The sequence below is a fragment of the Papio anubis genome, chromosome X, assembly GCF_008728515.1.
Source record: "Papio anubis isolate 15944 chromosome X, Panubis1.0, whole genome shotgun sequence".
NCBI classification, from domain to species: domain Eukaryota; kingdom Metazoa; phylum Chordata; class Mammalia; order Primates; family Cercopithecidae; genus Papio; species Papio anubis.
Window position 1 is genome coordinate 88,144,799 of NC_044996.1, and position 18,766 is coordinate 88,163,564.

Below are 18,766 nucleotides of genomic sequence, written 5' to 3' on the forward strand. Positions count from 1 at the left end.
ATGAGCTAAGGCACTTGATTTTCTAATCCTTGTGCATATTTTCTCCTAGATAAACCTAAAGGAGAAGAGGACTGTCAGTGGCAATTAACTTCTTTGTAGTGGGCATAATTTTCTATGATAAACTATATACTAAATTAACAAATTAAATATAATTTCACAGATATACATGCTATAGAAATCAGGCTTTAAAATAATCATCCTATTACCTGAGGCAATTGAGAATGTTTTCTAAGCAGATGTAGGTAGAGTGTTAAGTTCACATGTTTTTGTAACCTATATAATTTTACTGTCCACTAAGAGACGGTTATATTCTGAGTGTTTCATACAACACTGGTCTGATTAGTACAGCCTTAAATTATTAATATGCTCCAAAGACTATTTCTTGATAAATTAAATTAGGGAAATTTTATATGCAACATTCATTTTGATCCATTAGTATATGGTAACTTAGTTTTTAGTACTATATTTAGTACTGCTATTGCTTTCATTTTCTGAAAACAAAGGGAGGGGTACATCAGAATCCCACAAATTGATGTCTGTCAAAGTTCTAATATCATGTTATTAATAATGTATGTATTAATAATTGACAACTAACATCAATGTTTAAACTGCAATTACAAACCTCTGCAAAGCTTATTTTGGTACATTTCTAATATCCTTCTGCTATATTGAAAATTAGTGAGATGACTAATTGTCTCCTAGGTTTTAGTCAGCCATTGTAAGTTGGCATTTACACAGAGAAAAATAACAAGATATGGAGTTATTCCATCCATAGAGAGGTATGTCTCCTAACATAAATTCACATATTAGAATTCCAAATATAAAGAATTCACAGATTTACTCTCAGGAGCAATATACTCAAACTTGAAATTTTTGAGGATTTATACACCTTCTGTACCTTTTATTTGGTATCTTTTGCTGCCAGCAATAGTCTTCTCTGATTAAAGTTAACTTTAATTCACAGTAGCAAATAGTTTCTAGGCTCAACAAATATAATTGTTATTTTGAATATCCTCTACTTAGAATATCAGCTATTAAATAAACAAGTTATTAGAGAACAGAATGGCCTATCTGGACACAGTCAGCAAACAGCTATGATTATTGTTGGAAATTAACCAGTTAACAGATAACAAAATGTATTCAGAAGGCATTGGAGTAAATCATTTTTGCCAAGTTAGTATTGTACATTTCTGGTCTTATGACAGTATCAAAGGGATGATCTTTGTAAAGAGGAGGGAAACTGCCAAGAAATTAAAATTACCTTGTATGTCAAATTGTAAGTACTGTGGTGATTTAAGGCAGGTACATACTTTAGTTAAATTGCTAGGGCTCAGTGGTGGCAGCATGTAAAATAGGGTAAAGAACTGTCAGTTTCTGTTAAGTAAAATAGGCTCATTCTCAATATTTTTACCTAATGACTGAGTCTGGAGGTAGCACAGTATTACATTAAGTACCACTGATGCATCTAGAAGTTATAATTTTCCTTAAGTATGTGGTTTTAAAAGAATTATATTCTGAAGTATGATCTTTATTATATCATTGGACTAAAAATTTTCCCAGCTGAGCACACATCTCTCAATTGTATGATGGAAGTTTGTGAGATAAATGACTTTTTCCCAGCGATTCTTTTTAAGAGCAAGTTTTCCTGGAACATAACATTTTTTACTAAGTGAAAGATACCTATAGCCACTTCAATGTAGGAAAAAAAAGTGGAGACTAGAATTCCTTCTTAAAGTGTGCTATCCACAAAGAAAATACAACAAAAACCTTCATATATAAGTTGTAAACTAATATCCGCAGGAACTGTCTCATACACAGTTATCATTCTCTCAATATCATATCTTATGAATTGTTAATCCCCTTTAGACTCTTGGTATCTAAAAGTTCCCCTGTAGTCTGACTCATTCTTATTTTCCTATTGACAGGTGCACCACTGGGATTTGACAGAAAGATTAACTCTGTTACTGATAGTATTCTACTGTAATAAGTTTTTTGTAACGATTTTTAAAATGCAATAAATATTAACTGAAACCTGAAATTGAATTTTGACACGATTAATAATGTGAAAATGGATATATTTCTAAAATAATATTCACTTAAAGCCATTGTACAGTAAGTTTTAATATCACTATAACCTTTCACTGCCTCAAATTACATAACTCCTCATTATGCTCACTTTTCTGTATCTCACTTCTACTTTTCCTAACTACTGTGGATATTGGTTTGTTCTCACTGTCACTCTTCACCTGCTTCTTTGGCCCTTAAATTAGTTTCACAAAAGATATCTATCTTTTTATAAAGTTATTTAGGAAAGATTTTCTGTGATTGTCTAAAAAGCCAAACCCAGACTGGATAAACTGCATTTAAAACTGGGTGATTTGACTGGAAGTGGTATTGAGAGGAAGAATTGCCCAGGTTCGTTTAAAATACTGTGACTAAATCAGGCAATTTTTGAATCACTAGGTTTTTATTTCAAAAATAACTTATTTTCTTTACCCTAGGAAGTAAAAAGTCAGAAGAGATTGGGTCCTTCTGGAATAAAAGTAGGGATCCTTTTATTTGGATTGTTTCAGATTTCCTCATTGCGTTTTTACCATCTAAACTTTACGTAGTTATACTTAGGAACTTTTTCATTTTAGAATAAAGAGGAATATCTTCTCTATTCTTCCAGGCTGTCTTATTACTACTGCTTTGTATTTATGTAGCATCTTTTATCAGATGAATTCAAATAGTTATTTTTTATTATGTGACATTTCTTACCATCTTTTTGGGATTAATTTTATTTTTCTTTCAAATTGAATACTAGTTGACATATTGGGGTGTGACCTAAGTAATAAGTTTGATTCCACAGGTCGTATATAAGCCAGTCTCATTACTTTTAAGTTGCTCCTTGTCCTTTTCAGGGCTGGGTGTGTATTATATACTAATATATGTAATGGTTCTTGCTGAGTTTAATCTTTAAACGTGCACATAGATCCTTATATTCTATTTCTCTTCCTGCATACTTTTAGGACTATCATTATTAACTTTTTTTTTTTTTTGCTTATTATCAATAGATTTAATCTTGAATTATGTAGTTGTTGCTGCCAAATTGGTTCAGATACCTGTGAGTCTGTAGAAACAAGGAAAAAAGATAGGGGTATGAGAAAAATGAGTCTTAGATTTTATATGTTTCAAATTTTTCTTAATTTGCAATAATTTAGGGAGAACAAGTCTAAAATGGGTGAAGTTTTGAATTTTAGAATTTTTTTATGAACTGTAGTTTTTATGGTTTTCTTGTACATATATTAACCAGGATTAGATCAAGATCCCTTAGGGATCTTGATTTAATAAATATATGAGAGCGATTTATAGTTAGTGTATCGTTAGTGTATCAATGGATTACATGTAAAGAGATATTTCTAAAGTACTTAAAGGTGCTTGGAAGCATTGTTTAGTTTTTTTTGTTTTGTTTTGGGAGGGGGAAGTTGAGACAGGGTGTCACTCTGTTCCCCAGGCTGGAGTGCAGTGCCATGATCTCGGCTCATGGCAACTTCCGCCTCCCTGGCTCAAGAGATCCTCCCACCTCAGCCTCCTGAGCAGCTGGAATTACAGGTGTGCGCCACCACGCCCGGCTAGTTTTTCTATTTTCAGTAGAGACCGGGTTTCACTATGTTGCCTAGACCGATTTTGAACTCCTGAGCTCAAGTGATCCACCCACCTCGGCCTCCAAAAGTGCTGGGATTACAGACGTGAGCCATCGTGCCTGGCCACATTTGTTCTTTTAAGTAGTTTTAATATCCTTTCTACTATCTTGTTTTTAAATTTGTTTAGTAAATTCTTTATGCAAAAGTAACCCTAAAGTCACTTTAATTTCAGCTCCTTTCTGAATTATTACAAATTCTGAATCAGTGGGGTCCAGATTACAGTACAACAAAATTTCATTATTTCAGGCCCCACTAACCAAAAACTTGTTATAGGCTAGATATATATATAGTAGTCATGCTAAAAATGAATTACACTCTACAGGAGAAGCAGCCAGAGTCCTACAAGAGGTTAGGCAGTATTGGAGCTTCTTTACTGGGTATCTGCATATGATACTGAATTAAAGTAAGTTACAAGAATGGAGGAACATCTAAGTTTTGTGTATTTAAAAAATCTTCTAAGTGCTGTATTGCTAATCAGAGCCATTAATTGTATTGGGCTGTTTACAAGAAAAGGGATTTGAACATCACTTAGTGTAAGCAAAATTGAGGCAGGCTGTGGTAAACTGCTTTCAGATGTTTTAAAAACTGTAGTACCAATATTATCTGCATGTAAATTCTGTGCACTTACAAACTCTTCCTATCAATTCATCAGAGTAAGAAAGTAAAGTGTGCATTAAAAGTTACACTTAGTAGTCTTTGTTGATGGTGTTGCTGCAACTCTTAAAGTAGTAAAACTTCAGGATCTTCTTCTTCCCCATTTCTGAAATAATAATCATATAATGAGTGCATGCATATTGGTACTGGTTTGTTCTATTTATGTTATGATGCAAGAAGCACTAAAATCCAGCATTTCTGATGTTCTGAGATGAAATTCTTCTGACAATAAACTGGAACTTCTGGTCTGGCTAACTTGTTAAAGTTACAAGGTTAACTTGTTAAAGACTTGAACTAGGGTGAAGCAGTCCATAGAGCACAACTACACCTAATACTAGAGTTGCTAGAGGCATGTTATTTACTACTTATGCTCTTTTTTTTTTCATCGATAAACCATTTTTTTTTCTTTTTTATTATACTTTAAGTTCTAGGGTACATGTGCACAATGTGCAGGTTTGTTACATATGTATACTTGTGCCATGTTGGTGTGCTGCACCCCTCAACTCGTCAACACCCATCAACTCGTCATTTACATCAGGTATAACTCCCAATGCCATCCCTTCCCCATCCTCCTTCCCCATAATAGGCCCCGGTGTGTGATGTTCCCCTTCCCAAGTCCAAGTAATCTCATTGTTCAATTCCCACCTATGAGTGAGAACATGCAGTGTTTGGTTTTCTGTTCTTGCGATAGTTTGCTGAGAATGATGGTTTCCAGCTGCATCCATGTCCCTACAAAGGACACGAACTCATCCTTTTATGCCTACATAGTATTCCATGGTGTATATGTGCCACATTTTCTTAATCCAGTCTGTCACTGATGGACATTTGGGTTGATTCCAAGTCTTTGCTATTGTGAATAGTGCCGCAATAAACATACGTGTGCATGTGTCTCTATAGCAGCATGATTTATAATCCTTTGGGTATATCCCCAGTAATGGGATGGCTGGGTCATATGGTATTTCTAGTTCTAGATCCTTGAGGAATTGCCATACTATTTTCCACAACGGTTGAACCAGTTTACAGTCCCACCAACAATGTAAAAGTGTTCCTATTTCTCCACATCCTCTCCAGCACCAGTTGTTTCCTGACTTTTTAATGATTGCCATTCTAACTGGTGTGAGATGGTATCTCATTGTGGTTTTGATTTGCATTTCTCTGATGGCCAGTGATGACGAGCATTTTTTCCTGTGCCTGTTGGCTGTATGCGTGTCTTCTTTTGAGAAGTGTCTATTCATATCCTTTGCCCACTTTTTGATGGGGTTGTTTGTTTTTTTCTCGTAAATTTGTTTGAGTTCTTTGTAGGTTCTGGATATTAGCCCTTTGTCAGATGAGTAGATTGCAAAAATTTTCTCCCATTCTGTAGGTGGCCTGTTCACTCTGATGGTAGTTTCTTTTGCTGTGCAGAAGCTCTTTAGTTTAATGAGATCCCATTTGTCAATTTTGGCTTTTGTTGCCGTTGCTTTTGATGTTTTAGACATAAAGTCCTTGCCCATGCCTATGTCCTGAATGGTATTACCTAGGTTTTCTTCTAGGGTTTTTATGGTTTTAGGTCTAACATTTAAGTCTCCAATCCATCTTGAATTAATTTTCGTATAAGGAGTAAGGAAAGGATCCAGTTTCAGCTTTCTACTTATGGCTAGCCAATTTTCCCAGCACCATTTATTAAATGGGGAATCCTTTCCCCATTTTTTGTTTTTCTCAGGTTTGTCAAAGATCAGATGACTGTAGATGTGTGGTATTATTTCTGAGGACTCTGTTCTGTTCCATTGGTCTATATCTCTGTTTTGGTACCAGTACCATGCTGTTTTGGTTACTGGAGCCTTGTAGTAGAGTTTGAAGTCAGGTAGCGTGATGCCTTCAGCTTTATTCTTTTGGCTTAGGATTGTCTTGGAGATGCGTGCTCTTTTTTAGTTCCATATGAACTTTAAAGCAGTTTTTTCCAATTCTGTGAAGAAAGTCATTGGTAGCTTGATGGGGATGGCATTGAATCTATAAATTACCTTGGGCAGTATGGCCATTTTCATGATATTGATTCTTCCTATCCATGAGCATAGAATGTTCTTCCATTTGTTTGTGTCCTCTTTGATTCCGTTGAGCAGTGGTTTGTAGTTCTCCTTGAAGAGGTCCTTTAGATCCCTTGTAAGTTGGATTCCCAGGTATTTTATTCTCTTTGAAGCAATTGTGAATGGAAGTTCATTCATGATTTGGCTCTCTGTTTGTCTGTTACCGGTGTATAAGAATGCTTGTGATTTTTGCACATTAATTTTGTATCCTGAGACTTTGCTGAAGTTGTTTATCAGCGTCAGGAGATTTTGGGCTGAGACGATGGGGTTTTCTAAATTATACAATCATGTCATCTGCAAACAGAGACAATTTGACTTCTTCTTTTCGTAAATGAATATACTTTCTTTCTTTCTCTTGTCTGATTGCCCTGGCCAGTGCTTCCAACACTATGTTGAATAGGAGTGGTGAGAGTTTTTAGCATGAAGGGCTGTTGAATTTGTCAAAGGCATTTTCTGCATCTATTGAGATAATCATGTGGTTTTTGTCTTTGGTTCTGTTTATATGCTGGATTACGTTTATTGATTTGCATATGTTGAACCAGCCTTGCATCCCAGGGATGAAGCCCACTTGATCATGGTGGATAAGCTTTTTGATGTGCTGCTGGATTCAGTTTGCCAGTATTTTATTGAGCATTTTTACATGGATGTTCATCAGGGATATTGATCTAAAATTCTCTTTTCTTGTGTGTCTGCCAGGCTTGGTATCAGGATGATGTTGGCCTCATAAAATGAGTTTGGGAGGATTCCCTCTTTTTCTATTGATTGGAATAGTTTCAGAAGGAATGGTCCCAGCTCCTCCTTGTACCTCCAGTAGAATTTGGCTGTGAATCCGTCTGGTCCTGGACTTTTTTTTGTTGGTAGGCTATTAATTATTGCCTCAATTTCAGAGCCTGCTATTGGTCTATTCGGGGATTCAACTTCTTCCTGGTTTAGTCTTGGGAGAGTGTAAGTGTCCAGGAAATTATCCATTTCTTCTAGGTTTTCTAGTTTTTTTGCGTAGAGGTGTTTATAGTATTCTCAGATGGTAGTTTGTATTTCTGTGGGGTCGGTGGTGATATCCCCTTTAGCATTTTTTATTGCATCTATTTGATTCGTCTCTCTTTTCTTCTTTTTTTAATTTTATTTATTTATTTATTTTCTCTTCTTTTTATTTATTTATTTATTATTATTATTATACTTTAAGTTCTAGGGTACATGTACATAACATGCAGGTTTGTTACATATGTATACTTGTGCCATGTTGGTGTGCTGCACCCCTCAACTCGTCAGCACCCATCAACTCATCATTTACATCAGGTATAACTCCCAATGCAATCCCTCCCCCCTCCCCCCTCCCCATGATAGGCCCCGGTGTGTGATGTTCCCCTTCCCGAGTCCAAGTGATCTCATTGTTCAGTTCCCACCTATGAGTGAGAACACGTGGTGTTTGGTTTTCTGTTCTTGTGATAGTTTGCTAAGAATGATGCTTTCCAGCTGCATCCATGTCCCTACAAAGGACACAAACTCATCCTTTTTGATGGCTGCATAGTATTCCATGGTGTATATGTGCCACATTTTCTTAATCCAGTCTGTCACTGATGGACATTTGGGTTGATTCCAAGTCTTTGCTATTGTGAATAGTGCCACAATAAACATACGTGTGCATGTGTCTTTATAGCAGCATGATTTATAATCCTTTGGGTATATACCCAGTAATGGGATGGCTGGGTCATATGGTACATCTATTAGTCTTGTTAGCAGTCTATCAATTTTGTTGATCATTTCAAAAAAACAGCTCCTGGATTCATTGATTTTTTGAGGGTTTTTTGTGTCTCTATCTCCTTCAGTTCTGCTCTGATCTTAGTTATTTCTTGCCTTCTGCTAGCTTTTGAATGTGTTTGTTCTTGCTTCTCTAGTTCTTTTAATTGTGATGTTAGGATGTCAATTTTAGATCTTTCCTGCTTTCTTTTGTGGGCATTTAGTGCTATAAATTTCCCTCTACACACTGCTTTAAATGTGTCTCAGAGATTCTGGAACGTTGTATCTTTGTTCTCATTGGTTTCAAAGAGCATCTTTATTTCTACCTTCATTTCGTTATGTACCCAGTAGTCATTCAGGAATAGTTTTTTCAGTTTCCATGTAGTTGAGCGGTTTTGATTGATTTTCTTAGTCCTGAGTTCTAGTTCGATTGCACTGTGGTCTGAGAGACAGTTTATTATAATTTCTGTTCTTGTACATTTGCTGAGGAGTGCTTTACTTCCAACTATGTCATCAATTTTGGAATGAGTGCGATTTGGTGCTGAGAAGAATGTATATTCTGTTGATTTGGGGTGGAGAGTTCTGTAGATGTCTATTAGGTCTGCTTGCTGCAGAGTTTTGTCCAATTCCTGGATATCCTTGTTAACTTTCTGTCTCGTTGATCTGTCCAATGTTGACAGTCGGGTGTTGAAGTCTCCCATTATTATTGTATGGGAGTCTAAGTCTCTTTGTAGGTCTCTAAGGACTTGCTTTATGAATCTGGGTGCTCCTGTATTGGGTACATATATATTTAGAATAGTTAGCTCTTTCTGTTGAATTGATCCCTTTACCATTATGTAATGGACTTCTTTGTCTCTTTTGATCTTTGATGGTTTAAAGTCTGTTTTATCAGAGACTAGGATTGCAACCCCTGCTTTTTATTTATTTTCCATTTGCTTGGTAGATCTTCCTCCATCCCTTTATTTTGAGCTAATGTGTGTCTCTGCATCTGAGATGGGTCTCCTGAATACAGCAAACTGATGGGTCTTGACTCTTTATCCGATTTGCCAGTCTGTGTACATAATAAATGTGTACCTCAAACTAGCTTAAAGTAAAGAAGCATTTATGTTAAGTGTAAGAGGAAAAAGAAAGAGCAGAAAGTGTAGTCTAGGTACATGAGAGACTCCAACTAAGTTGAGGAGCTGTCCATAGCTAAAGGAATTTTCCTCCCTCTTTCTCTTCTCCTTCACCACCCCTGGGGCTGTAGGGTCATCTGTTTATCTCTGTTTCTTTCAGTGTATGTACTTCATTATTCTCACTTCCTCAGCACACAGCCAAACCTGGTTTATTCAAGAGATCCCAAGTTTACGTATTCTGAATTCAGGCAATCAGAAGAGACTCAGTATCTCTGAATTCCAATTCCCAATTCTGATTGACACAGGTTGGGCTATATGTCCAGCCAGGATCTGATTATCCATGGCTAGAGGGGCAAGATCATGTCATATAAATACGGTTATAAATATGGTTATTAGGCCCCAACTCTAAGTGAAGGGACATACAATTCCCAGAGAAGGGAAGATTGTGGGCTAAACAGAATCTCAGGTAGTGTCTACCACGAAGTGTAAACTGTGGTGCATGGAATAAACTATATGAAGACACATGTATGTTTCTTAAAAAAAAGCAAAATAGAGCACCTTTGCCATATGTTTTTCTTCATTCATAGAACAATAATGAACTTTAGAGATCATATTATGTACCCTCCTCATTTTAAGGAGAATCAAATTGAGGCCTAGAGATAATTAATAAAAATATAAAAACTTATCTAAGCTTTTATATATAAATTTATATATATATAATTATATACATTAACACAAAATATTAATAGAAAACTGTGAGTATAATCTGAACCTTGTGGTTTCTAGTTTTTCCTAGGTACTGGCATCCCATTAACCAGAGTATCTGCTAAAATGTTAACACACTTTAAAGAAGTCTCATAAAATATGCAGCAATGTTTGATAGATATTTTTGTCTAAGCAAAGTAAATAAAGAGGTGAAGCAAAACCATTTCCCCATATCAATATGGTGAAACCGAAATAATATCAGAAGCCCATACATAATATCTGATTTTTCAAAAATAAAATCCTAAAAGATGTATAAAAACAAAAGATTTGAATAACAAATAATTAATTTGATTATATAATATGAATTTGCTACACTTAAAGAAGCAATGATATATATATGATATCTTGGCTACTGGGAAACCTAGATTGTAATCAAATCAGTTTTTCCCTTTTGATCTATATATTCATTCAACATTTATTGAGTGTTGCTACATGCACAGCCCTGTTTTAGGCACTAGGGAAACAGTGGTAAACAGAACAAAGTCCCTACATTCATGAGGTTTGCAATCTAGAGGATGATACATACAGTGAATAAACAAATAATACCTAATATATAACAGCAGGTAATGATAAGAGCTATAAGGCTGATAAAACAAGATAAGGAAATAAGGAGCAATAGATGATGCTATTCTAGATACAGTGGTCAAGAAAGGGTATCTGATGAGGTGACATTAAGCAAAGACCTGAATGAAGCAAGGGCGTAGGACATGTGAATATCTGGAAGAAGAACATTTCAGGCAGAAAGAATAGAATATGCAAAAGCCCTGAGGTGGGAGCCTGCTTGGTATGTTCAATGAATAGCAAGGAGGCTAATGTATCCAGAATGTAGAGAGTGAGTGAGACAGTGGGATAAAATAAGGCCAGAGATGTATTCAGAGGCCAAAACATATAGACTTTTGTAGGATAAAATAGGAATTTGGGATTTTATTCCATGTGATGGGAAGGCATTGAAAAATCGAGAGAGGGTGATTTGATTTGATTTATATGTAAAGAGAGAATATTAACTTGATTCGATTTACATGTAAAGAAAATATTCTGGCTTCCACATGGAAAGAGCAAGAGAATAAGCAGGGAGACCAATTAAAGAGGATGTTACAGTAACCCAGGTGAGAGAAAATGGTTGGATTAGGGTAGTAGTAGTGGGGAAGTGAAAATTAGTCAGATTATGAAGATACACACACACACACACACACACACATACATATGTACAGTCACAGCTCACAGATATTGCAGGTTCAGTTTCAGACGACCACAATAAAGTGAATATCACAGTAAAGCGAGTCATGCACATTTTCGGTTTCCTAGTACATATAAAAGTTATATTTATGGCCAGGAGTGGTAGCTCACACCTGTAATTCCAGCACTTTGGGAGGCTGAGGTGGGAGGATTGCTTGAGCTCAGGAGTTTGATACCAGGGTGGGCATCATAGCAAGACCTCATCCCTACTTAAAAGTTATGTTTATACTATACAACAGTCTCTTAAGTGTGCAATAGCACTATGTCTAAAAAGTCTTAATTATTTTAATTAAGAAATACTTTCTTACTAAATAAAATGCCAAGAATCACTTGAGCTGTCGGTGAGTTGTAATCCTTTTGCTGGTGGAGGATTTTTCCTTGTTGTAGGTAGCTGCTGACTGATCAGGGTGGTGGTTCTTGAAGGTGGGAGTGACTACATCATTTTCTTAAAATAAGACAAAAAAGGAAGTTTGTTGCATCAATAGACTTTGTTTCACAAGAGGTTTATCTGTAGCATGTGATGCTGCTTGACAACATTTTACCCACTGTAGAACTTCTTTCAAAATTAGAGTCAGTCCTATCAAATCCTACTGCTACTTTATCAACCAAGTTGATGTAATATTCTTAATTCTTTGTAGTTGCTTCCATAGTGTTCCTAGCATTTTCTCCAGCAGTAGATTCCATCTCAAGGAACCACTTTTTTTGCTCATTCATAAGAAGCAACTCCTCATCCATTATCGTTTTATCATGAGATTGAAGCAATTCAATTACACCTTTTGTCTCCCCTTCTAATTCTAGTTCTTTTGCTATTTCTACCAAATCTAGTTACTTATTCTGGTATAGTCTTGCACCTGTCAAAATAATCCATGGGGATTGGAATCCACTTCTTTCAAATTCCTGTTAATGTTGATATTTTGAACTCCTTCCATGAAGCAAAATGTTCTTAATGGCATCTAGAATGATGGATTGTTTCCAGGTTTTCAAGACCCAGCAGAGGAATCATTATCTCTGGCAGCTGTAGATTTATGAAATGTATTCCTTAAATAGTAAAACTTGAAAATCCAAATTACTCCTTGATTCATGGACTGCAGAAGGGATGTTATGTTATCAAGCATGAAAACAACATTTATCTCTTTGTACACATCGATCAGAGCTCTTGGGTGACTAGGTATATTTTCAGTGAGCAGCAATATGTTGAGAGAAATATTTTCTTTGGAACAGTAGGTCTCAACAGTGGGCTTAAAATATTCAGTAAACCATGCTATAAACAGATGTGCTGTCATCCAGGCTTTATTGTTCCATTTATAAAGCACAGGCAGAGTAGATTTAACATAATTATTATGGGCCCTAGGATTTTTGGAATGACAAATGAGCATTAGCTTCAATTTAAAATCAACATCTACGTTAGGCTGTAACAGGAGATAAAGTCTGTCCTTTGAAGCTTTGAAGCCAGACATTGACTTCTCTCTAACTGTGAAAGTCCTAGATGGCATCCTCTTCCGATAGAAGGCTGTTTTATCTACGTTGTAAGTCTATTGTTTAATGTAGCTACTTTCATCCATTATCTTAATTAGATTTTCTGGATAACTTGCTGCAGCTTCTTCAGCACCACTTGATGCCTCACCTTGCACTTTTATGTTATGGATACAGCTTCTTGCCTCAAACCTCACGAATCAACTTCTGCTAGCTTCCAACTTTTTTTCTACAGCTTCTTCGCCTCCCTCAGGCTTCATAGAATTAAAGAGAGTTAGGGCCTTCCTCTGTGTGAAGCTTTGGTTCAAGGAAATGCGGATGGTTTGGTTTTTCATCCAGACCACTAAAACTGTCTTCTTAACAGCCATAGGTTGTTTTGCTTTTTTATTATTCATGTGTTCAGTGGAGTAGCACTTTTAATTTCCTTTAATAACTTTTCCTTTACATTCACAGTTTGGCTAGCTGTTTGGCACAAGAGACCTAGTTTTTGGCCTATCTTGGCTTTTGATATGCCTTCTTCACTAAGCGTAATCATTTCTGGCCTTTGATTTAAAGTGAGGGATGTGCTATTCTTCCTTTCACCTGAACACTTAAAAGGTCATTGTAGGGTTATTAATTATTGTAATGTCAATATTGTTATGTCTCACAGAATAGGGATGCCCGAGGGGAGGGAGAGAGATGGGGGAATGGCCAATCAGTTTAGCAGTCAGAACATGTACACATTTATTGATTATGTTTGCCATCTTATATGGGCACTGTTTGTGGTGCCCCCAAACAATTACAATAGTAACATCAGAGATCACTGATCACAGATCACCATAACAGATAAAATTATAATGGAAAAGTTTGAAATATTGTGAGAGTTAACAAAATGTAAGAGAGACATGAAGTGTGCACATGCTTCTGTAAAAATTGTGCCAATAGATTTGCTCAATGCAGGGTTGCCACAAAACTTCAGTTTGAAAACAAAAAGCAAAAAACACAGTATCTGCAAATTGTAATAGAATGAGGTACCCCTGCATATTATTTTTGAAATGAAGATTCATAGAAAGTTGCAATAAATGTATAGGAGATCCTGTTCATAGCTCACCTAAACCACTTCAATGTCATGTTGCATAACTACAGTATGATACAGAAACCAGGAAACTAATGTTTATCTTATTCAGTTTTCCTTACTTTTGTAAGCACTCTGTATGTGTGTGTGTGTGTGTGTGTGTGTGTATAGCTCTACTCATCTTCTCACATGTGTAGTTTCTAACAATCATCACCACTCCAAAGGCTCTTTCAGGATAACACTTTATAAAGACACACTCATCTCCTTTTCCTCCTTCTCATACATCTGATCTCTAATTTGTTCTGTCTCTCTCTGTAATTCTGCTATTTCATGAATATTATATAATGTCCCTCTTTCTCCCTAGTAATTTTCTTTGCTCTGAAGTCTTCTTTATCTTACATTAGTATATGTACTGGTGTTTTAAAAAATTCATGTTTCAATGATATATCTTTTTCCATCCATTTACTTTCAACCTACCCATTTTGTTATATTTGAAGTGAATTTCTTGTAGACTGCATATAGCTGGGCTAAGCTTTTTTTAAAAAACGACTACTCTGCCAGTCTCTATCTTTTAATTGGTATATTTACACTAGTTTATATTAAAATAATTACTCATATGTTAGGGCTAAGTCTTTAATTTTTATTTTTTATTTTTATTTTTTAAATTTATTTATTATTATTATACTTTAAGTTGTAGGGTACATGTGCATAAATGGTTTGTTACATATGTATACTTGTGCCATGTTAGTCTGCTGCACCCATCAACTCGGCTATTTACATCAGGTATAACTCCAATGTAATCCCTCCCTCCTTGGCTTTAGATAGGCCCCTGGTGTGTGGGTGATGCTCCTTCCTGAGTCCAAGGATCTCATGAAACCAGCTCCCACCTATGAGGAGAAATACGCGGTGTTTATTTTCTGTTCTCCTTGTGGATAGTTTGCTAAGAATGATGGTTTCCAGCTGCATCCATGTCCCTACAAAGGACTTAAACTCATCCTTTTTATGGCTGCATAGTATTCCATGGTGCTATGTGCCACATTTTCTTAATCCAATCTTGTCACTGATGACATTTGCTGATTCCAAGTCTTTGCTATTAGAATAGTGTGCTGCAATAAAACATACACGGTGCATGTGGCCTTTATAGCAGCATAATTTATAATCCTTGGGGTATATCCCCAGTAATGGGATGGTTGTCATATGGTACATCTAGTTCTAGATGCTTGAGGAATCGCCATACCTGTTTTCCATAATGGTTGAACTAGTTTACAATCCCACCAACAGTGTAAAAAGTGTTCCTATTTCTCCACATCTTCCAGCACCTGTTGTTTCCTGACTTTTTAATGATCGCCATTCTAACTGGTGTGAGATGGTATCTCATTGTGGTTTTGATTTGCATTTGATGGCCAGTGATGATGAGCATTTTTTCATATGTCTGTTGGCTGTATGAATGTCCTCTTTTGAGAAATGTCTGTTCATATCCTTTGCCCACTTTTTGATGGGGCTTGTTTGTTTTTTTTCTGTAAATTTGTTTGAGTTCTTTGTAGGTTCTGGATATTAGCCCTTTGTCGATGAGTAGATTGCAAAAATTTTCCCATTCTGTAGGTTGCCTGTTCACTCTGATGGTAGTTTCTTTTGCTGTGCAGAAGCTCTTTAGTCAATTAGATCCCATTTGTCAATTTTAGCTTTTGCTGCTGCCATGGTGTTTTAGGACATGAAGTCTTTGCCCATGCCTCTATGTCCTGAATGGTACTACCAGGTTTTCTAGGATTTTTATGGTATTAGGTCTAACATTTAAGTCTCTAATCCATCTTGAATTAACACTTTTCAGATAAGGAGTAAGGAGCGATCCAGATTCAGCTTTCTTACTGATGGCTAGCCAATTTTCCCAGCACCATTTATTAAATAGGGAATCCTTTTCCCATTTCTTGTTTTTCTCAGGTTTATCAAAGATCAGATGGCTGTAGATGTGTGGTATTATTTTGAGACTCTGTTCTGTTCCATTGGTCTATATCTCTGTTTTGCACCAGTACCATGTTGTTTTAGTTTTACCAGCCTGTAGTATAGTTTGAAGTCAGGTAGCGTGATGCCTCCAGCTTTGTTCTTTTGACTTAGGATTGTCTTGGGTATGGCTCTTTTTTGGTTCCATATGAACTTTAAAGCAGTTTTTTTCCACTCTGTGAAGAAACCTCATTGGTAGCTTTGATGGGGGATGGCATTGAATCTATAAATTACCTTGGGCAGTATGGCCATTTTCACGATTATTGATTCTTCCATCCATGAGCATGGTATGTTCTTCCATTTGTTTGTGTCCTCTTTTTATTTCACTGAGCAGTGGTTTGTAGTTCTCCTTGAAGAGGTCCTTTACATCCCTTTGTGTTGGATTCCTAGGTATTTCATTCTCTTTGAAGCAATTGTGAATGGAAGTTCATTCATGATTTGGCTCTGTGTTTGTCTGTTATTGGTGTATAAGAATGCTTGTGATTTTTGCACATTACCTTGTATCCTGACTTTTGCTGGTTGCTTATCAGCTTAAGGAGATTTTGGCTGAGACAATGGGGTTTCTAAATATACAATCATGTCATCTGCAAAATGGGACAATTTTGACTTTCTTTCCTAACTGAATACCCCTTGATTTCTCTTGCCTAATTGCCCTAGCCAGAACTTCCAAACACTATGTTGAATAGGAGTGGTGGAGAGAGGGCATCCCTGTCTTGTGCCAGTTTTCAAAGGGAATTTTTCCAGTTTTGCCCATTCAAAGGATATTGGCTGTGGGTTTACTGGCAAATAGCTCTTATTATTTTGAGGTACGCCCATCAATACCTAATTTATTGAGCCGCTTTTAGCATGGAATAGCTGAATTTCTTGTCAAAAGCCTTTTCTGCATCTATTGGAGATAATCATGTGGTTCTTGTCTTTGTCTCTGCTTATATGCTGGATTATGTTTATTGATTTGCGAATGTTGAACCAGCCTTGCATCCCAGGGATGAAGCCCACTTGATCATGGTGGATAAGCTTTTTAAAATTCTGGTAAAAAATAACATGATATCTACCCTCTTAAGAAAATTTTGAGTGTACAGCACAGTATTATAAATTATATGTACATTAATGTCCAGAAGATATCTAAAACTTTGTATCTTGCATTATTAAAACTCTATACTCATTGAACAGCATCTCTACTTTTCCCCTTTTCTCTGGGTTCTATCAGTTTGATTACTTTTGTATACCTCCTGCAACTGAAATAATGTAGTATTTGTCCTTCTGTGACTAGTTTATTTCACTTAGCATAAAGTCCTCAGTGTTCTTTCATGTTGTATACCTGGATTGTACGACTGGATGTGACAGGATCTTCTTCTTTTTAAAAGCTGAATAATATTCTATTATGCACATATGCCACATTTTCTATATCTATTCATCCACCGATGGACATTTAGGTTGTTTACACGTCCTAGCTATTGTAAATAATGCTACAATGAAGATAGGTGTGCAAATATCTCTTCTAGATACTGTTTTCAATTCTTTTGGATAAATACGCAGTGGTGGGGTTGCAGGATCATATGGTAGTTATATTTTTAATTTTTCGAGGAACCTCCATACTATTTTCCAAAGTGGCTACACCATTATATAGTCCCAACAATAGTGCACAAAAGTTCCATTTTCCAATAACACTTGTTATTTTGTTTTTAAAGTAAATGTTATTATACATAAGTGAGGGGTGTGTGTGTGTGTGTGTATATATATATATATATATATATATATATATAATGATGTTATGAGATACACATATAGTAAAAATATTGCTATAGTGAAACAAATCAACATATTGGGTCATCTCATATAGTTACCTGTTTTCCCTCCTGTGGCAAGAGCATCTATAATCTGTTCATTTGGCAAAAATCATGAATATAGTGCACTACCGTTAGCTATAGATGTCATCTTTGTAAGACCTAATGTGCGACACTAGTTATTTTCTGGTTTTTGTTTTGCTTTGTTTTAATCATGGCCATTTATTAGGCATGAGGTGATTACTCATTTTGGTTTTGATTTGCATTTCCCTGATGATTAGTGATGTTGAGCATCTTTTCATATACTTGTTAGCCATTTGTATGTCTTCTTTGGAGAAATATCAAGTCCTTTGCTCATATTATAATCAGTTCTTTTTTTTCTATTGAGTTGTACGAGTTCCCTTTACAGTTTGGATATTAACTCCTTATCAGTTGTGTAGGTTTTCAAATATTTTCTCCCATTCTGTGGGTTTCCTTTAACTCTATTGATGTGTTTCTTTGCTGTGCAGAGGGTTTTTAGTTTGATTTGGTCTCACTTGTCTATTTTTCCTCTTGTTGCCTGTGCTTTTGGTGTCTTATCCAAAAAATCATTCCCAAGACTGATGTTATGAAGCAATTTCCTTATGTTTTCTTCTAGGAGTTTTATAGTTTCAGGTATTACAGTTAAGTCTTTAATCCGTATTGAGTTGATTTTTGTATATTGTGTAAGATAAGGGTTCAGTTTCATTCTTTTGCATGTAGATATCCAGTTTTTCCGGCACCATCTGTTAAAGAGACTATCATTTTCCTATTATGTAGTCTTGGCACCATTGTTGAATATCATTTGACTGCATGTGTGTGCGTTTGTTTTCGGGCTCACTATTCGAAATTGGTCTATATGTTTGCCTTTATGTCAGTTTCATACTGTTTTTTTTTTTAATTTTTCAACAGAAATTTACTTATTATACAGCAAATAAAAACTTAAAGTGCATGATGGTTTACTGATTTCGTACAGAGTTTAAGGTGGAGAATTAAAATGTAATTAGACAAAGCACTGATAACATCAAACAATTGGAGGAAACATTAAGATTTTTAATAAATGTTGAGATATATCCTATTGGAAAAATATTTCTGGAATTATAGCAAAAGTCACTATAGAATATGTCACAATGTAAAAATACTATGAACTAAACACTGCTTAGTTGTAGACAACCAAGTTTTA

The 18,766-nt window shown here is 35.8% G+C and overlaps 1 long non-coding RNA gene across 1 annotated transcript in view; it reads left to right on the plus strand.

Moving 5' to 3' along the window:
- Positions 1 to 18,766, plus strand: part of LOC116271972 — a 96,685-nt gene that overhangs the window by 2,305 nt on the left and 75,614 nt on the right. The gene's annotated exons all lie outside the window — the stretch shown is intronic.